The sequence below is a fragment of the Nomascus leucogenys genome, chromosome 5 (genome assembly GCF_006542625.1).
Source record: "Nomascus leucogenys isolate Asia chromosome 5, Asia_NLE_v1, whole genome shotgun sequence".
In the NCBI taxonomy this organism is placed as follows: Eukaryota; Metazoa; Chordata; class Mammalia; order Primates; family Hylobatidae; genus Nomascus; species Nomascus leucogenys.
In genome coordinates, this window is record NC_044385.1 from 2,067,676 (window position 1) to 2,087,543 (window position 19,868).

General features: G+C 39.1%; 1 protein-coding gene, 1 non-coding gene and 1 pseudogene across 2 annotated transcripts in view; 2 read left to right on the forward strand and 1 right to left on the reverse strand.

Moving 5' to 3' along the window:
* The window catches only part of SMYD3 (SET and MYND domain containing 3), a 749,402-nt gene that overhangs the window by 321,808 nt on the left and 407,726 nt on the right, over positions 1-19,868 (forward strand). The gene's annotated exons all lie outside the window — the stretch shown is intronic.
* On the forward strand, positions 990-1,094 carry LOC115835269. Its single transcript, XR_004030260.1, has one exon. It is a non-coding gene; the product is annotated as a U6 spliceosomal RNA (small nuclear RNA).
* On the reverse strand, positions 10,315-12,115 carry LOC115835122 (annotated as a pseudogene).

Consider the following 19,868-nt stretch of genomic DNA (forward strand, 5'->3'; position numbering starts at 1 on the left):
CTTATAAGTGATAGACTTGGGTCTTAAATACTAGTCTTTTGGACTTCAGCATTTAAGGACGACTAGGTGAATTTAATAATCTGGATTTCTTGAAATAAATTCGACTCCACAAAAACAAAATCCTGACTTTAAAGCTGATCTTCATATTTCCCCTTGTTTGTTACTGTGCCAGTTCCTTTAAACGTTTGCTTGAGAAGAGAGATGTACATGTTGCTTGTAGAGACATGTGTCTCCTAAGCACATGCAGCTGACAGTATTTTGCCTTTGCTGTGCCTGGGAGTTTTTATTTTAGTTATTTGGACTTTAAAAGCAGCATATGATGGAGTTTCAATTTGTCTGAAAACCACAGAGTGCTACCATGATATGTACATAAATAAACCGTAGGGTGTCTCTTTCTTTATTTTGCCCATGGAGATGTCTGATAGCTTTCAGAAAAAAGGCAGCCACCCTAAGTGACTAATATCACCCATTTGTAGGGAGGTAGTTGAGAATTTCTCCCAGAGTGTATCCATTAAAAATCACTTCTTTAGCCTCTCCTGTGTCTTTAAAACCTTTTCATCTTTCCTATTTTGTCTTACATGTCCCTTCTTGTTATAGGAGTATGTATTTTAATAACAATTTTAATACAGTATTCAGTCTTAGAACCAGTTAATGTTAGCTGTATAGCAAAAACAAACATATATTCATCCAGTCAGTCATGCTCCAATATGGAATAACTGTTATTGACGCTTGCGTTGTTCCCTTGCTTCCTGAGTAGCTTTGAGAAATGTCCTTCCTGTGAGTCTCAGCTTCCTTATGTCTAAAAAGCTGATGACAGCATCTCTTTAGATATTTGTAAGAGTTGGATGATATAGTGTGCATTGTAGAAGAAAGTGCCTCTGTGTAGTGGGGTGGGAGGGAGGACATGGCAATGAGGTACCTTTCTCTTTAAGATCTTAGAAGTTTGCCTTCTGGAAAACAGTTATAAAATCAAAACCCAATGGCTAGTCATGCTTCAGCAGCACATATACTAAAACATTAGAATGAGACAGAGAAGATTAGTATGGCTCCTGTACAAGTTTGACATGCAAACTTGTGAAACACTTCATATTTGCAACATAAATAAACACAATGGCTAAACAAACATACAGATCTTTTTTTTTTTTTTTTTTGAGACAGGGTCTCGCTCTGTCACCCAGGCTGGAGTGCAGTGGCGCGATCTTGGCTCACTGCAGCTTTTGCCCTGCAGGCTCCAGGGATCCTCCTCACTAGCCTCCCAAGTAGCTGGGGCCACAAATGTGCACCACCATGCCTGGCTCTTTTTTGTGTTTTTAGTAGAGATAGGGTCTCACCATGTTGCCCAGGCTGGTCTCAAACTCCTGAGTACAAGCAATCCACCCACCTCGGCCTCCCAAAGTGTTGGGATTACAGGCGTGAGCCACCACACCTGGCCACAGACCTCTTAAAGAAACACATTATGGGCAGGCCTGTAATCGAGCTCTTAACACAGATATTAAAAAAAAAAAATGTCAACCACAAATGTTAATAATTTGTGGCACTTTTAAAAAGCAAACTTACTACAGAGTTTCTGTTTGGGATGACAAAAATCTTTTGGAAATAGTGGTAATTGTTACACAATATTTTGAATTTAATGCCATTGAAGTGTACACTTAAAATGGTTAAAGTGAAAATTTTATGTTACATAAAAATATTTTTTAAAAAGTCAGTGAAGTGAATATTCGCAGGGCTCCATTAAGCATTATCTAGGCCAGAGAAAGCTAGAACTAGGACCCTACTGCACAGCTCCTGTGGCAAGGAGATCCTCTTTTCGGAGTCCAATCTGGACTCTGATCGCTCCTGTTTGCTGCTGTATTTCCAGCTCTAGGCCAGGACGTGCTGGATGAATGAATAGTCTGTTTGCTTCATGGTTCATGCAACTCGTTGCTCTTGCTGTAGTGCCAAACACGACGATATTCTGATTATAGTTTGACTTCCTGTGCAGGGAGAAAACACGAAGGTCAGAGGCTGAGTGTCTGGTCCTTTCACCCATTAGTTTTTTTATTGTAAATTAATAAATCAATATTTATTATTCATTCTTAAAAATCCCAAAACAAGTTCAAGTTTTACAACTTGACACCAGGAGGTCTACTAGATACTTTTTATCAAGACGGCCCTCAGTGCATGTTAGGAATGTGAGTCACCAAGACTATTGATAGGACAATGAAGAGAGCTGTTCTTAGGGGGACTTCTTGTAATATTTACATCAACGAGTGCTCACATGAAACTAATGCTTCTAAATGGGTTTCTTGTACTTTGCATTGTCATTATCTCTAAGGAATGGGTTCCATTATTGTGAGGTTGTTTGCTTGTTAGTTTAATTCATAGTTTTCTATTCAAACAATGACTTGTTAATCATGTTTGTTTCAAAAAAGATGAATAAAAATTTACTGGTCTCTTTAGGGCTGCAGTCTTGCTTAGAAATGAACTGAATCTAGAAATATTTTAATTAAGAAATTTAAAAGTTTCAAAGCTTGTAGTTTTAAGATGTGCTTGTTTTTTCACAGTGGAGCTATTGAAAAATCCCTCAGCAACTTGCTTTACCATTGTGTTTTTTGAATGTTTTCTGCAATGATCCTCTTGAGCATTTTAAAAGAAAAAAAATTGTGCCAAATTAGTTTTAAAAATTATTCCTTGCTTTCCATTCTCTTCATGTCTATGTCTTGTGTTTCTCTGCCTGAACACAGTACATAAGAACCTTATTGTTTTCTCAGAGTGCTTTTGAGTCCTCATTTGATACGTTTTCCACTCTTCATTCCCATTTCTTTCTCCTTTCTTTTTTTTTTTTTTTTTTTTGAGACAGAGTCTCACTCTGTTGCCCAGGCTGGAGTGCAGTGGCATGATCTCTGCTCAGTGCAAGCTCTGCCTCCCAGGTTCACGCCATTCTCCTGCCTCAGCCTCCCGAGTAGCTGGGAATATAGGTGTGCGCCACTGCACCAAAGTGCTGGGATTACAGGTGTGAGCCACCTTGTTTCTCCTTTCTTAAACGCAGATCCTTTGACTGGAGCTGTGGAACTGGGGTCAGAGTTGAGCTCCATCAGCATATCACCTCGTTGTTTAGCACATCACACCTACTTTGTATGTTTGTGTAGCAGACCATTTCTTCTCTTGTGTTTCCTCATTTTACATTTCATCTCTTCAGTCACAATGAGAAGTTGTTCTGTGAGACCTCTTGCCTAATGACTCTAAGGGGCTTTAGAAACGTTCTCCTGTGAGATAGCTATGCCTGTGATGTGGGGAGAGTGTGAGACTGGGAAGCAGAAGACCGGAATTTAATACAGCCTTTCCCACGACTTGGCTGAGGAACTGCTGTTTGTGAACCTTTTGCCCTGGTGGGATTATTGTAAGTATTCAGAGGGGTCATTTCGAGAGAAGTGCTATAAACATTGACAGTGCCAGGCTCTCATAGGTCGAGTTTTCATTGTCTCTTAGTTTTGGGGACTCTCATAGGTCGAGTTTTCATTGTCTCTTAGTTTTGGGGACTCTCATAGGTCGAGTTTTCATTGTCTCTTAGTTTTGGGGACTCTCATAGGTCGAGTTTTCATTGTCTCTTAGTTTTGGGGACTCTCATAGGTCGAGTTTTCATTGTCTCTTAGTTTTGGGGACTCTCATAGGTCGAGTTTTCATTGTCTCTTAGTTTTGGGGCTGATATGAAATGAACTTGGGTCTTTTTCTGAGGCCTTTCAGAAAGTTAGCAATTAAACAAGAATTCTAAATTCTGTTTTTTAAATTCACCCACTGTGCGTTCTCTAGTTTCAGAGTACTTGTGCATGGTAAGGGACTGTGAGGAAAGACTTTGAAATGATTAAAAAAAAAAAAGCAAGTTCTGTCTAGCCCAGCCATCAGGTCAGCTCCGCCTTTCACTGTCTTTGGGCTGTGCCAGAATTGTGTGTGCTGTAAAAAATAGACAGTAAAGCACATGGTTCTTGTCCATAAAATGCCAATTGGTTTGGAGAATGCAATAGATTATTGTCCTATGCATATTGACTAGTTTTGCACATTTTACATCTTGCTGGCATTTCTGATGCTTATATATTTGTTTCTTCTTTGAATTCTTTTAAAAATCAGACTTAGCATCTAACTAGTTCCCTAATTAGTGAGTTAAATCTTTTGTATGTGTTTATTAATTTTGAGAATCATTATTTTACTTTACAGAAAATTATTTCTTAACAATACAGTAAAAAAACACAACTCTGGGAATTAAGGGAACTATTTATGTTACTTTGAGCAAGGTACTGAGCTCTGGTTTTCCTCATTTTAAAAAAATGGTGAGATTTGACTGAGACAAACCTCTAGTCTGTGATTCTATGATTTTATGATTCTACAATTTAATATTCTCTAAGCCCAAGGTCCACTGTCCTAAGTTTGTTAATATTCAGGTGAATTGGCATAGAATCAAGGAACTCAAGTATCTTATGTATATAAAAATTGTGTAAGTTCTTTTTGGTATTTTTAGCATACATGTGCACATAAATTACCATTATACAAGATACTCTGCTGTTTGCAATTCTTAAAAAGGAATTACCGGCCGGGCACGGTGGCTCACACACCTGTAATTCCAGCACTTTGGGAGGCTGAGGTGGGCAGATCACAAAGTCAGGAGATCAAGACCATCCTGGCTAACATGGTGAAACCCCATCTCTACTAAAAATACAAAAAAAATTAGCCAAGCGTGGTAGCAGGCGCCTGTAGTCCCAGCTACTCGGGATGCTGAGGCAGGAGAACGGCATGAACCCGGGAGGTGGAGCTTGCAGTGAGCCGAGATCGCACCACTGTACTCCAGCCTTGGCGACAGGGCAAGACTCCGTCTCAAAAAAAAAAAAAAAAAAAAAGGAATTACCAACATGGCAAAAATCTTGTCTCTACTAAAAGTACAAAAATTAGCCAGGCCTGGTGGCAGGCGCCTATAATCCCAGCTACTCGGGAGGATGAGGCAGGAGAATCGCTTGAACCCGGGAGGCAGAGGTTGCAGTAGCTGAGATCGTGCCACTGCACTCCAGCCTGGGGGACAGAGCAAGCCTCTGCCTCCATAAAAAAAAAAAAAAAAGGAATTATATTACTTGAATTGCTATTGACAGTTTTCAGTAGTGAGTAAAGGAAGGGTGAGCATTCTCCAGGCAGCTTTTTCGATAAGAAGAAAAATTTATTTGCCTTTAAAAATTCTTGGCATATAACACCATTAGTGCTTATAGAAAATGATGGCTGTTACTGAAGTCCCTGACTTTTTAAAACCATTATTAAGTTCAAAAAGCATTTCTAAAACATCCAACCTTACAGAGCATTGCATTAGGAAATGTAAGAAACAAACTGAAACTTTTATTCCTGCTGTTTGGGTAGTCACTATTAAGCATCAATGTGGTAGGTATGTCTGAGTCACCTCAGGCTGCTATAACAAAACACCGCAGACTGGGTGGCTTAAAAAACAGAAATTTTTAATTCCTCACAGTTTTCGAGACTAGAAGCCTAAGACAAGGTTCTGGCCCACTAGGTTTCTGGTGAGGACTCTCGCCCTGGCTTGCAGATGGTGCCTTCTTGCTAAGTCCTCACATGGCCCTTCCTCATGCAAGCACACAGGGAGGAAGGGAGCAGGTCAGTGAGCTCTCTGGTCTCTACCTATGAGGACACTAATCCTATTGTGTCAGGTCCCCACCCGTATGACCTCATTTAACCTTAATTACTGTCTGAGAAGCCCCTTCTCCAAATAGAACCAGAGGGTTAGGGCTGCAATGTAAGAATTTTGGGAGGACACAAACATTTAGTCCATAGTCTGTGATACTGTTAGAAGCAAGAAGTCACACATCTGAGGTACAGATTGAGGATGGCAAGAAGTAGTCTCCCCAGAGGAGGCCTGGTCATTGTTGAAGACAGCCAAGAGTTGGTGAGTTTGATGCCAATCTGGGTGCTTCTATAATTAGAAGATACTAATTATACTGACCCATTCCTATTTATCTGTTCTAATTTTTCAGTGGTTACAAGGTTTTCCCAATAGGAAAAAAGGGCAATATACTTGCTTCTCTTTCTTTTTGGATTTTAAGCCTGGGACCTCTTTGGGTCATGATATATATATTTAGATTCTTTCAGCATGTGTAACAATATCCCAGAAAGGACTAGTGTTTTATATTCTTTTAACTCTTGGTTTTTCTACCTAACTGCCTTTAATGCTTTGGTGCTCATGGGAACACTGCCACTTAGGGAAAAGTAAAACCTGAGCTTGTGTGGATCTTGGAGCGGCTTACTTGGTTTAAAATAATCTGGTACGTGGATAGGTGGAATTATTTCAAGCCCTTCGGCTTTACTTCATGCCTAATGCCTTTTCTCATCATTTATTAAAGCGCTTTGGCTTTGATATGTATCACGTTAGCACCTTGTAAATCCTTTTAGTAATACCTTTCTATGATGAAGATGTAAACACTGCTGTTTCTACCACATTTACTTCTCCCTCCATGTCATTTTTATAGGACTTTAAACCTGCTAATATTCCAGGTTATTAATTTAAAACAGCCAGCCAAATAGTAGAAGCTTCTTTCTCATCTGTGATGTCCTGACCTCATTTTACCTGTTTCCTTTTCAAATTCGGTTTGGAAATCTCAATTTTCATAATCTTTTGAGCTACTACTTCACTTCCCTGATGTTTGCAATTTAGCAGCCTTGTTATTTTCAAGACTTTATACCAGGAGCACACATGAAATAATTACCTTTTTTTTTTTTTTTGGTGCTGGACATACTCCCCTAGCTAGTCAGGATTTTTATTTATCTTTCTTTATCTTGTAGGAAATGGAATTCTTATTTGCATTTTCCCTGATTTCTCACCTTGCTTCTTCGTAACCTTGTTCTGACAGTATTTAAGGGATCTAGTTTGGACATTGTTTGCTTTTTTATTTCTTATGCCAACCTTCTTGTATTTAGCTACATGCTTAGAGCTGCCCAATTAAATGGCATCCAGTAAACTGTATTAGGGTTTGTGCTTGAAAATGCTTTGAAGACTCAGTTGATGTTTTCTTTGTAGTTTCTCGTTATTCCTCAAGTTTGTAAGTTAGTCTAATTGAAAAGTATTGTCTGGAAAACTGCCTCGTTTACAAGCAGATTTCATTGATTGCCCTGGGCTCGTACAGACTTCGCAATACTTTTGTTGATGTTACATGAAACACTTTAGCTACCTGTCCTTGGTTCTGGACTCTAGCTTTCAAAAAGCAACGTGGACAATTTAAAGGAGCCTTAGATAAAAGCCAAAAATATACTTAGAAGATAAAGTTAAAGGGGCTAAAATTATTTAATCTGCTAAAAATGAGCGTGTAGAGAAATTTAGCAATGTGCTAACTGTGTCTTCTCTATATGAAGTATGCTCCTTTGTACTTAGGGGCTCAGTTAGTGTCTTCTCAGCCGGGTCTGGAAAACCTGGTGTTGTGATTTTGCTTCAGTATCATCATTAGGAAGGATTTAGGTCTGACCAATGGAAGTGATGTTGAACATTGGAATGAGTGTCTGGGGAGGAGAGGTATTGTGGAAATGACGTCCTGAGTCTTACTTCCTGGATAAGATGGATTATGGGTAAAGAAGGTTAAAGTTTTAAGGTGTCTTCCAGATACAGGATTCTAATCTGATTGCTGTCATCAGTTTTATCTTATTTTTCTAATTGTGACTCAAAGCGCTTTATATGGTGGAAGAAGAACAAAGTGCATCTAACTGTTTCATAAATGTATTTCTTGGATAAGGCTGGTGAACAGACCCAGGTAGACTGTTGTGTGGGGTACTGGAAGGAGCACTGTACTGGGAGTCATATGTCTAGGTGAGGACCCAGCTTTGCATGTAAGTGGCTACCTGAGCCTGTGACGTTATTACTTCAGTCTTCAGTTGTCTTTTTTACTTTGTGGGAGATTGGTTAGAGTCATTCTTAGGTCCCTTTTGGATCAGTTCTGTGTGTGACAGTGGGAGTGAGGTCATAACTATCAGGGAAGAGGTGATAGAAAAGCCGAGAGATGGGAAGAGTAAGTGGAGTGAAGGCTGAGGTAATAGGAGAAAGGGGAAGGAAGGGAGATGGCAAAGAGGGTTTTTCAGTGGGGAACTGATAAGAGTGTTTGTGGCTACCAGGGATGGAGTTTTAAAAGTTTTAAAAGTTGATCTCTTTCTCTCTCTCTCTTTAATGTGCTGGATTTCAGTTATGAGAACAACAGTGGTGAGTTTTCACTCGGTCTCTCTTTTTAAAAATTAGATTAATTTGGCAGAATTTAAGACTGTTAATTCAATTTTTTCTTTCTGTTTCTTATATAAGTAGGTTAAAATAATGCTCTTTCTTTGAAGATTTCAAATAATTATTTTTATTATTAAAAATGCCCTCTGTGAAATAAGCAAAGGTAATTATCTCTACCTTATCATTGGGGAAATGAAGGTACAATGTGATTAAACAATTTATTTGGGAATTTAGTATGCTAGTGTTAGAATTCATTTTTCAAATCTCTCTACCTGGCTTCTCTGCTTTAAGTTGTGTCTGTGTATCTGGAGGATATGTTAGCGCACTGGTACTTGGCACACAGGTTGTAGAAGTACTAATATATCTCAGAGATGGACATCCTTCATCCTCTTGAACTCATCTTAAGGACTAGATCCCAAAGGGGACCCCTATGTGTCTGTTTCATAATTCAGTAACTGAATTTATTTCTTATAAATAAAACCATACAAGTTAAGAAAAATCACATACCTATGGGGTATTCTGACATTTCCTGTGTTTTTGTGTAGAGGAGATCTTTGGTTGCACTAAGTGTGAATCATGAAATGATACAATTTATAATATTTTCTTTGAATTTCCTGAGTCCTCTAGATGTCAGACAGGATGTCAGATGTACTGCCATTACTGAATAGTCTCAGCTGTGGGGAGTGGAGGGGATGTCAGCTGACAGCCTGAAATACTTTGCATTAGTTTTGTAAGTACACAGATTCCTTACATCACAGCTGAGTATAATGTCAAGGATACCTCTTAATTCCACTGGAGCTGAGACTAATGTATCTGTTTGAAGGTTGGATGGAGGGAGAGTACAGGAAAACCTTTGTCCTTCTGTGGAATCATTTGTATTATAAATTTTTAAAGTATACTGTAGGTGAGACATTGATTTGCCTTGCTCTCTTGAGATACTGCTTTGCATAGGCATTTCTCTCAGTGGAATGAAACCTCTGTTCACAAGAGCACTTGTTTACACATCCCGGAGGCCCATGGTTCCTACCACTTCTCAAGGATGGGGATGCGTGTGGAGAGATGAATGATAGTAATTTTCATAGTTAAGTGATCACTTTATCTGTAGGAAACAAATAGAACCCATACGATGTACATATTATAGTAGAATATATTCCTTGCCTGATATTTTGTTGCTTTTAAAGCACATCACATCTCTTTATGGCTCCTTACACCTCTCTCTCTGTTTATGTCAGTTCTGGGGAGTGTTTATAAAGGGAGGAGTCTCTTGCTGGAAACTAGTTATAGTGATTACCCATTCTCTTCTGCTCACCTGAGGTTTTTTTTTTGTTGTTGTTTGTTTGTTTGTTTGTTTTTTTTTTGAGATGGAGTCTTGCTCTGTCGCCCCGGCTGGAGTGTGGTGGTGTGATCTCAGCTCACTGCAAGCTCTGCCTCCTAGGTTCAAGTGATTCTCCTGTGTTAGCCTCTGGAGTAGCTGGGACTACAGGCATCTGCCACCACGCCCAGCTAATTTTTTTGTATTTTTAGTAGAGATGGGGTTTCACCATGCTTAGCCAGGATGGTCTTGATCTCCTGACTTCATGATCTGCCTGCCTTGGCCTCCCAAAGTGCTGGGATTACAGGTGTGAGCCACCATGCCCGGCCTAATTCTCCTGAGTGTTCAAATCAGGTGGCAAACATTTGCATCAGTCTCCAAAATCAAATCTTCATGACCTTGAGTGGAAGGTATAAGATAGAATAAGTAGTTTATATATACACACATCTATATAGAGAGATTATGTTTTCTAATATACATATATGTATATGTATTTTCTAATATATGTGCATATATATTTTTTCTACTATATATAGATATATATTTTCTGATATATCTATATTAGAAATCACTTTTTTTTTTTTTTTTTCAGACAGGGTCACCCAGGCTGGGTGCAGTGGCACAATCACGACTCACTGCAACCTCATCCTCCAGGGATCAAGTGATCCTCCCACCTCAGCCTCCAGAGTACCTAGGACTACAGGCATGCACCACCACACCCAGCTAATTTTTTTAGCTATATTGCTATATTGCCCAGGCTGGTCTTGAACTCTTTGGCTCAAGTGATCCTCCCGCCTTGACCTCCCAAAGTGCTGGGGTTATTGGCATGAGCCACCATGGCTGTTCTCATGTTTCCTTTTAACTGAGTACTTAATTCACACCTTTTCCTCTTTTGGTACTCTTTTCCTCTTTTGCTACTCTGATAACGAGTAGGTCCCCACCTTTGAGGAACATTGCATCTGACCAGACTGAGAGCCAGTGTGAACATGGGCCCCAGACCAGAGCTTTTGGAATAACAAGGAACAGCAAAAACCAATCTTTCCCTTCACTTAGAAAGAGACTGTGGATGGGAGGGTCCAGATCTCCACTATCCACACATAGAAAGCCTGGAGCTCAATGCCAACATGGAAACCAAAATTTACCAGGAATGAAATGTAGTATCCCCTTATACACTCGAGGTTAAGATCGGTTTTGAGAAATATGTATCTGACCATCTGGCTTCTTCTAGGGGAAGTGGCCTCACTCCAGAACTTTTAAAAGATGTTTTTCTTTCTATTACATTTCCCAAAGGGGTATTAAATCATCTACTAAAGGGATCTAATGAATAAGAATAAATCAGCTGTCTCATAAGAAACATTCCTGGATGATGATTTTTGGTTGCTGAGATTATTCACGTTATTTCAAAGTCGCAAAATTGAGGGCAATCTAAGAAAATAGAATTCAATGGTGGCAACATTTGCTGACAGATTTATATGTAGGACACACGTACATACAACCCCCATTTTTTCAGTGTGTATGTCAAGAGATCAAGACCCCTCATCACCAAAATATGTTATTTTGTGCATTACAGTGAAGAGGACAACAGAGGGAAAGATGCTTTCTTGGAGGGCAATTGAAAGGCGTTTTGCGAAGGTCCGTATCACTCTGAAGTGGAAGGACTGGAGCCCAGTGCCTTGTGGCTTTCATTAGCCTGAGCCCTCCTTTTCTTTGGGTGCAGTGACCTCACTGGAAGCTGTTTCTTCTGCTTGTTCTGCTGGCTACTTCTCCTCCTCCTCCTCCTCCTCTTCCTGTTGGGGATAGAGGTTTGAGTATTTCTGCATACATTCCCGCATGGCCTTGAACTGGTTTATATAGTCTGAGCCCTTGAATCCTCCATCCTGCAATGGAAGCAGGAAAAGGTTGACTTGAACTGTTCCCTACAGGGGCCTCTGGCCATTCCCCTAAGGCTTGGGTAGTTTCAGTTAATGTGTCCGTTTGGTAGTATCAATCCGTGCTCCTCAGAGGGATCGCTGCAGTCATCAGCCACCAGCTCTGCATTGATTGGAGTCTAATGGGTTTTTTTTTTTGGTCACAAATATGATTCAGTCTTTCCCTTCTGGCTAGCAGTAGAACATGGCTGCAGGCCGGCACTTAGACCTCACAGAAGAAGCAGTGGCAGCTCAGTTTAATTAAAGACAAAGAAATTTCTGTTGATCGAAACTCGCTCACTTTGGGGACCTTCAAATTGAGAAAAAAGGTCTGCTTGCTGAGGAGGCTGTAATGAGAGAGATGGAGTGGGTCTGCCTATTATTATTCTGTAGCCATGCATGCGCTTGTCCATTCATTCATTTGCTTATTTCAGTAAATATTGATTGAACAGGTATGAGGCGGCAAGCACAAAAATACTTCCACAAAGCAAGTAACTCGAGTGGGCCTCTCCCACTTCAGTGGTGTTTTTGGCTTATACTCTGTCTACAGCATTTCTCAACTGTATGTAAATGACTCCCGGTCTAGGAGATTTAAAATGGTGTTGTTTTTTTTAGTAGAGATAATACAAAAAATTAGCCGGGCATAGTGGCAGGCGCTTGTAGTCCCAGCTACTTGGGAGGCTGAGGCAGGAGAATGGCTTGAACCCGGGAGGTGGAACTTGTAGTGAGCCAAGCTCCTGCCACTGCACTCCAGCCTGGGCGACAGAGCCAGACTCCATCTCAACAACAGCAACAACAAATGGTGTTGTGTGGTATTGTTCCTGGGTTCATTCAAGTTCAGTCTTTAATCTTCTTTTCAGAGTAGCTCCAACCGTCTTTTGGGGCTTTACCTTCCTCTTGAATCATCAAATTCTTGAAGATGATGGGTGCCACCTGCTTGATTCCAGAAGGACCGTCTCTGATCCCTGGCATTGTTCATTCCAGTGACTGGCAATTGAACATCCAGCCCAGATTTACAGTTGCGATCCTATGGGAAAGCCCCTCTTCCTGCCGTTTCACCTTTGGAACTGTTGCTATGCTCTGGAAGATTTTCCAATAACTACATCTAATTAGAAGGATGAATCAATTACCGAAGCAAGTTAAATTACCTTGTGTGTCATAACAATAATTAACATTCAAATAGGAAACCGCTGCCATTTTTATAAACATCACTAAATGGAGGCAGCACCCTTTTTGAAAGCAGGAAGCAAGAGAGTACCCCCTCCCTGAGCCTGCTCTAAGGATGGCCTGGGAGAGTTGCTAGGCAAAATGTTGAGAACATCTGTCTGTTTGAGATTGATGTCACTGGAGAAATTCTTTAATTGCTCTACTTAATATCTGAATCCTTCGAAGTAGCAACTTCTCTATGTATTGATCATTATCCACTGTGTCCTCATAGCTCCATGTGCTTGACTTATCTCTTCCATCTTTCCAGAAGGAATGGAAATTGATCTGGTCACAAGACATTTTTGGACTAGGCTTTACTTAGAAAGCAGGTCACAGCCTTTTTAGACCCCACCTTTCAACAGTTCCGCTCATTCCTTGCTCATTTAATGTACCTACCTTTGTTCTTCTTTGCTCTTTTTCTTAAACATTTTCTGTCCTGAAAATGTTTATTCTTCTCCATAATGCTACTTTGGTGTGGTCTCTTGATTTTATGTTTGTGCTTTTTTGCTTTTCTGTAGAGTGGGATTATCAATTGCTTTTATTTATTCAGCAGGCTGCCATGTCTAGAATTTATTTAGACAATTGAAAGGGTAACTCAGTGCAACTCTGGCTTAAATGATAATGAGTTGTTAGGGGTTTTTGTTTTGTTCTCCTTTTAAACTTACAAACTCTTAAATGATGTTTGGGTTGTAGGTGATGGCATGTAATTTAAGAAGACAGCATTGAAGTTGTAAATTTGCTCATAATTGAGAGATTCTCCCTAACATACTCCTACACGTTTCTGCTGAAGAGAACAGTATATTAGCAGAGTGTATTAAGGTTTAAATCACCTCATTTCTTAATATTATGAATAGGTGGCTCTTGTGTTTTGAAAAGATTTAACCAAGCCATAAATAAAGTCATAGATCTTTATACCCTCAGGCCAAATATAAATCACAGTGGTTCCTGTAATATCCAAACAGGAGGCCTAAAAACAGTTTAAAGTTTCTTTTCCTTTTCCTTTATGTTTCACCAATTTGGGTTAAAGTCTATAGTTTGGGGATTCAGACATTAGGTTTGTATGTTATACATGCATTCTTTTAGTTCAAGAGTGGCTAACCTCACCGTCTAAGGGGAAGAGCCAATATTACCAGTGCCATTAACAAAAGGCCGGTATAGGCTGGTGTGGTGGCTCACATCTGTAATCCCAACACTTTGGGAGGCCAAGGTGAGCCGGTTGCTTGAGCTCAGGAGTTTCAGACCAGCCTGGACAACATGGCAAAACCCTGTCTCTGCCAAAAATACAGTAATTTGCTGGGCATGGTGGCATGCACCTGTGGGCCCAGCTACTCAGGAGGCTGTGGCAGGAGAGTTGCCTGAGCCCGGGAGGTCAAGGCTGAAGTGAGCTGTGATCTTGCGCCACTACATTCCACTCTGGGTGACAGCAAGACCTTGTCTCAAAACAAACAAAAGCCTATATAAGCATTAATCTCATTGCTTCAAATATGTTTTCGTGTTGCTGAGGGTCAGACCATGTAAGTGTTTTCCAGTGTTTTAAAGAGTCAAATGTTACTTTTTTGTTACAGTATCAATTCAGTTCAAAATAATGTTTTGTTTTTTAATGTTTATCTCTTTCTGCCAAGGGCTCTGAAGAGCTAAATATAGTCCTTCTTAAGGGCCGGACAGTGGTGAATGGATGTAGGAATGGCCTGGATCCACTGGTACTTATAGGTGTAGTTGAGGAAGGCTAATTTTGTCAGCTGACCTGATTTTGGGACTCCACAGTTTGTTTATGAGACTAAGTAGCACATAAAAAAGAATTATTATTTTGTGGTTACTGGTGAGGGGGTTTGGGTTGAGGCCTGGAGGACTCAATGGAAAGGAGAGTACTGGGACGAAATAAAAAATTATCTTAGTGATTTTGTGTAACATTAGCTTAGAGTAAAACACTTGGTTTCCATTATCTTGCTGCTTTTGAATAAATATCTCTTCTAAAAGGACCATGGAAGATGTGGTAACTTGAGTCAGTACAAATTGCTTTTCATAGAGAATGTATTTAAGAAAGGAAACTCCTTCAAGTAAATTATGTATTTTGAAAAAAGTTTTTATTCTGTGTCTGCACAGTATAATATACTTGGAATTCATGGCTACTTTACACATGTTTCATTTACAGTGTATTTGAAAGCCCTCCTTAATGAATAATGATAATTAGGTGATTGACATATTCTCCCACTTGACAATCACACATGCCAGTAAATTGCCCTCTATTTTCCTGGAGTGTCTCCAATAAATGTTTAAAACTTTCCCCTAGCAAATGTCATTCAGCAAAATCCTAAGAGATTAGAAGATACTCTGTTTCCCCAAATTGAGTGAATGACCACCCTGTGAATGGCCCTGTCTTCCTCGATAGTTCACAGACTACTTCAGATCTGTGATGGGAAGTATAGTTCAAACTTAAGGAGTTAGATTTGAATATTTAAAGTGTTTTAATCCTCAGGTGGTAGAGGGATTTTCAAGTCAGGAGCACTTCTGTACTGTAAAGGTTATGTATAGGAAAAAATAACCTTTTTGTTTAATAAATGGACGGTTATCACTCCAGATCTCAAAGAACAAAGCGTTTATTTTACCTGAATGGTAAACTTCTCCCAGGGGTGCTTTTTGTTTTATCTCCTATCAGTTGGATAATAGTAGGTTTATTATAATAAGGTATGTAAAAATCATCTTGAAGCCTAACTCTAATTTTTGGTGCAATATAAAGGGATATTTACCATGTTACACAATACGATGGCACAATATTTTGTACTCAAATATGACTTTGTAAATAAATTAATGTTTGTCTGTATCACCAGTGTGTTTTCTACATAGGGCACAGACGCACTTACTCCTTGAGCTATACTTAGTTTTTCCCCCTAATAGTTTCTGAACTTTGAGATATATTGTATAAAAGATAAAATGCATATATTTAAGGATATAATTTGATGATATTTGAGTATAGATAAATGCATATTCATGTAACCCACACTGTCATTAATACCCAAAAGATTTTCATGACCCTAGAAAGTATTGTAATATTTTAGGTATTTCTATTTCTAAAAGTAGCAGAGATTCATCAACTGGTGGTCAGAGAAAACCTTATTTCGGTTTATCAGGTGCTTACCAGATGAAAGTGTGAAGAAGAAAGGCAGATATGTTATAACTAATAATTAGTAATTGTTGAGACTCCACTGTCCTGGAATAGATCCACAGTTAAGAAACAAATGTAGGCACGCAGCAGCGCGCACCTGTAATTCCAGCACTTTGGGAGGCCAAGGCAGGAGGATCACCTGAACTCAGAAGTTTGAGACCAGCCTGGCCAACATAGTGAAACCCTATCTCTACTAAAAATACAAAAATTAGTCAGGCGTGGTGGCACATGCCTCTAGTCCCAGCTACTCGGGAGGCTGAGGTAGGAGAATTTCTTGAGCCCGGGAGGCAGAGGCTGCAGTGGCCATAATTGTGCCACTGCACTCCAACCTGGGCAACAGGGCCAGACCCGGTCTTAAAAACAAACAAACAAGCAAGAAAACCAAACAAATGTTGTCACAGCAGCATAATAATGTTCTGGTTAAGGCTGGACTGTGTATACAGTGGTGGTCCCATAATATTATAATGGAGCGGAAAAATTTCTACCACCTGTCATAACTTCGCAGCACAACACATTACTCATGTGTTTGTGGTGAAGCTGGTATTAAAAAACCCTATGGCACTGCCAGTTCTATCAAAGTGTAGCACATGTAACTCTGTGCCATATATGATACTTGATAGTGATAAGAAATGACTGTGTTGCTCGTTTATATATTTACTATATTATAGTTTTATCCTTAGAGCACACTCCTTCTCCTTCTACTTATTAAAAAAAATAAAGTTGGCTGGGGCAGTGGCTCATGCCTGTAGTCCCAGCCCTTTGGGAGCCTGAGGTAGGAGGATTGCTTGACACAAGGAGTTAGAGACCAATCCGAGTAGCATAATGAGACCCTGTGTCTGCAAAAAATAAAAACAAAAAATAGTCGGATGTGGTGACACGCACCTGTAGTCCTGGCTACTCAGGAGGCTGAGGTGGGAGGATAGCTTGAGCCCAGGAGTTTGAGGTTTATGTGAGCTATGATCCTGCTACTGCACTCCAGCCAGGGCAACAAAGCAAGACCTTGTCTCAAAAAAAAAAGAATTAAAAAATTAACTGTAAACAGCCTCAGGTAGGTCCTTTAGGAGGTATTCCAGAGAAGGCATTGTTATCATAAGAGCTGACAGCTCCATGCCTTTACTGACCCTGAATACTTTCCAGTGAGGTCTGATATGGAGGTGGAAGACGGTGCTATTCATGACCCCGACCCTGTGTAGGCATAGACTAATATGTGTGTTTGTGTCGTCGTTTTTAACAAAAAGTTTAAAAAGTAAAAAAAAATTAAAATAGTTCAAAGCTTATAGAATGAGGTTATAAAAAAAGGAAATGTTTTTGTACAGCTGAACAATGTGTGTTTTAAGGTGTTATTACAAGAGTCAAAAGGTTAAAAAAAGTTTATAAAGTAAAAAGTTATAGTAAGCTCAGATTAATTTATTACTGAAGAAAGAAAAAGATTTTTAATGTAGTGTAGCCCAATTGTACAGCGTTGATGAAGTCTACAGTAGAGTACAGCGAGTGTCCTAGGCGTGTGTAGCCCAAGTGTGCAGTGTTGATTAAGTCTATAGTGCAGTGAGTGTTCTAGGCGTGTGTAGCCCAAGTGTACAGCGTTGATGAAGTCTACAGTAGAGTACAGCGAGTGTTCTAGGCCTTCACATTCACCTGCCACTCGCTCATTCACTGAGAGCAACTTCTAGTCCCGCAAGCTCCATTCATGGTCAGTGCTCTACATAGGTGTACCATGTTTATCTTTTATACCTTTCTTTTCCTTCAAGAGATAAGGTCATAGTCTGTCACCCAGGATTGAATGCAGTGATGTGATGATCATGGCTCACTGTAGCCTCGAACTCGTTGGCTCAAACAATTCTCTTGCCTCAGCCTACTGAGTAGCTATGATTACAGATGTGTGCCAACATGCTGGGCTAATTTTTTTAAGTTTTTCTAGAGTTGTGGTCTTGCTGTGTTGCCCAGTCTGTTCTCAAACTCCTGGCCTCAAGCAATTCCCCCACCTTGGCCTCCCAAAGCATTGGAATCATAGGCGTGAGCCACCATGCCCAGCCTTATACCGTATTTTTATTGTACCTCTTCTATGTTTAGGTAAGTGTAGATACATAAATACCTACCATTGTATTACAACTGCCTATGGTATTCAGTACAAGAACATACTGTACAGGTTTGTAGCCTAGGAGCAATAGGCAATATCATATAGCCCAGGTGTGTAGTAGACTATCTCATCTTGGTTTGTGTTAGTGTGTCTATGATGTTGACACAAGGACAAAATCACCTAACAATGAATTTCTTGGCAGGTGTCTCTGTTGTTAAGAACACATGACTCCAGTACTCTCAGGTGTAAGCTCTGTACCAGTGATGACACCTGCACTCCCTACCCCCATCCCTCTGGAAAAAGAGTGATCTAAAATGTTATGATTTAAAGCAAAAGGATATGCCAAGGTGAATCAGACAAATTGAAAGAAAGGAGGGGTTATATTAATGTCATATAAAAATAATTTAAGATAAAAAACAATTGATAGGATAAACTCGATATCTTTTATAAAAGAAATATACCTTTTTTTCAATTATCTTTGAAACGTTTACCAAAGTCAATTCTTGATTGTACACAGACAACATTGGTTCTACCTCACCCAATGCGTGGGAACACAGAAACTCTATTAGACCAAAGTAGAAATCAAAACCACTCAGAAAACTGGAATAGAGAACCATAACATGTACCAAAAGAAACAAAGTGTGCTCAGAGATTGATAATCTGAAAGTAGTAATTTGTAGACTATGAAACCGTAGAAAATAATCTTCTGGTTAAAAAAAAAATTGGAGGGTTGTTTGAAAAATAACATGAATTTTGCATATAAAACACTGAAAAGTTTTGCAATACAGTATTTAGAGGCCACAAGCACTGCAGGAAAATAAAAAGAAGTCTACGAACTTTAAGAAATATAGAAGATTACTTGGAAAGACATAGTATGTTTGTAGATGATAAGACTGAGCATTATAATATGTCAGTCTTTCTCGACTACGTTTTTTGAAAGCAGTTTTCCAGGTAATTTTTTAGTGTTCATTTTGGAAGAATGAAAGGTAAATAGTCAAATGCCATTTGACAAAAATGAACAAGAAATGTTAATGCCCAAATCTTAGGGAGAGTTTAAGACAGGCAGTCTCATATTACTACTGTTTTTGTGTAAATTGATTTATATTTTGAGACAAGCAAATTTAGAAATATTTATCAAGTCAAAAATTACTCATAGTATAATTCCTAAGTAGGCCAATAAAAAAAGAAAAATTAAAATTAAAAAATTATTCATAGTGATCCTTGTTTGGTGAAAGCAGTAATTGTACTTTTTTTAATAGCAAAAAAAAAAAAAATGAGTGTGGGAGTGGTTAAATGAATTATAAATAAATGTAAAGAGAAGTTACATGCAACCATGAGGCATATTTAGTAATATGGAAACTAACCATGCTGCAGTATTAGTTGGATTATATTTCATACATAATATATATCACACTATTCTGATATTTTTAATTAAGCATATTTCTAGGAGGGGGGGAACATCATTGTGTTAAATTCTTCATTTTAGGTTAATGAAAAATATTTAGTTATTGTTTTTTATAGTGAGGCAATAACACCCAAATTATTTTTTCTTAAGTTGTTCTGTATCACATTCTCTTTTTTTCTTTATTCTGTGTTTTCTATATTTTCTATAATGATCAAAAACCAAGAACGATGCAGACTCAGAATTAAACGGTAACACATTCTCGTTTTGTTATCAAAACTTGAAAATCAAAAATATTTCCATAATCTGTGAAAAATGAGTTTATAGGTACATTTTAGACTGAAGATTTCTTGCTGTATCTTTTTTTTTTTTTTGTCAGAGTCTTGCTCTGTTGCCCAGGCTGGAGTGCAGTGGCACAATCTTGGCTCTCTGCAACCTTCGCCTCCTGGGTTCAAGCGATTCTCCTGCCTCAGCTTCTCAAGTAGCTGGGGTTGTAGGCTTGTGCCACAATGCGCTGCTAATTTTTGTAGTTTTAGTAGAGATGCGGTTTCACCATGTTGGCCAGGCTGGTCTCAAA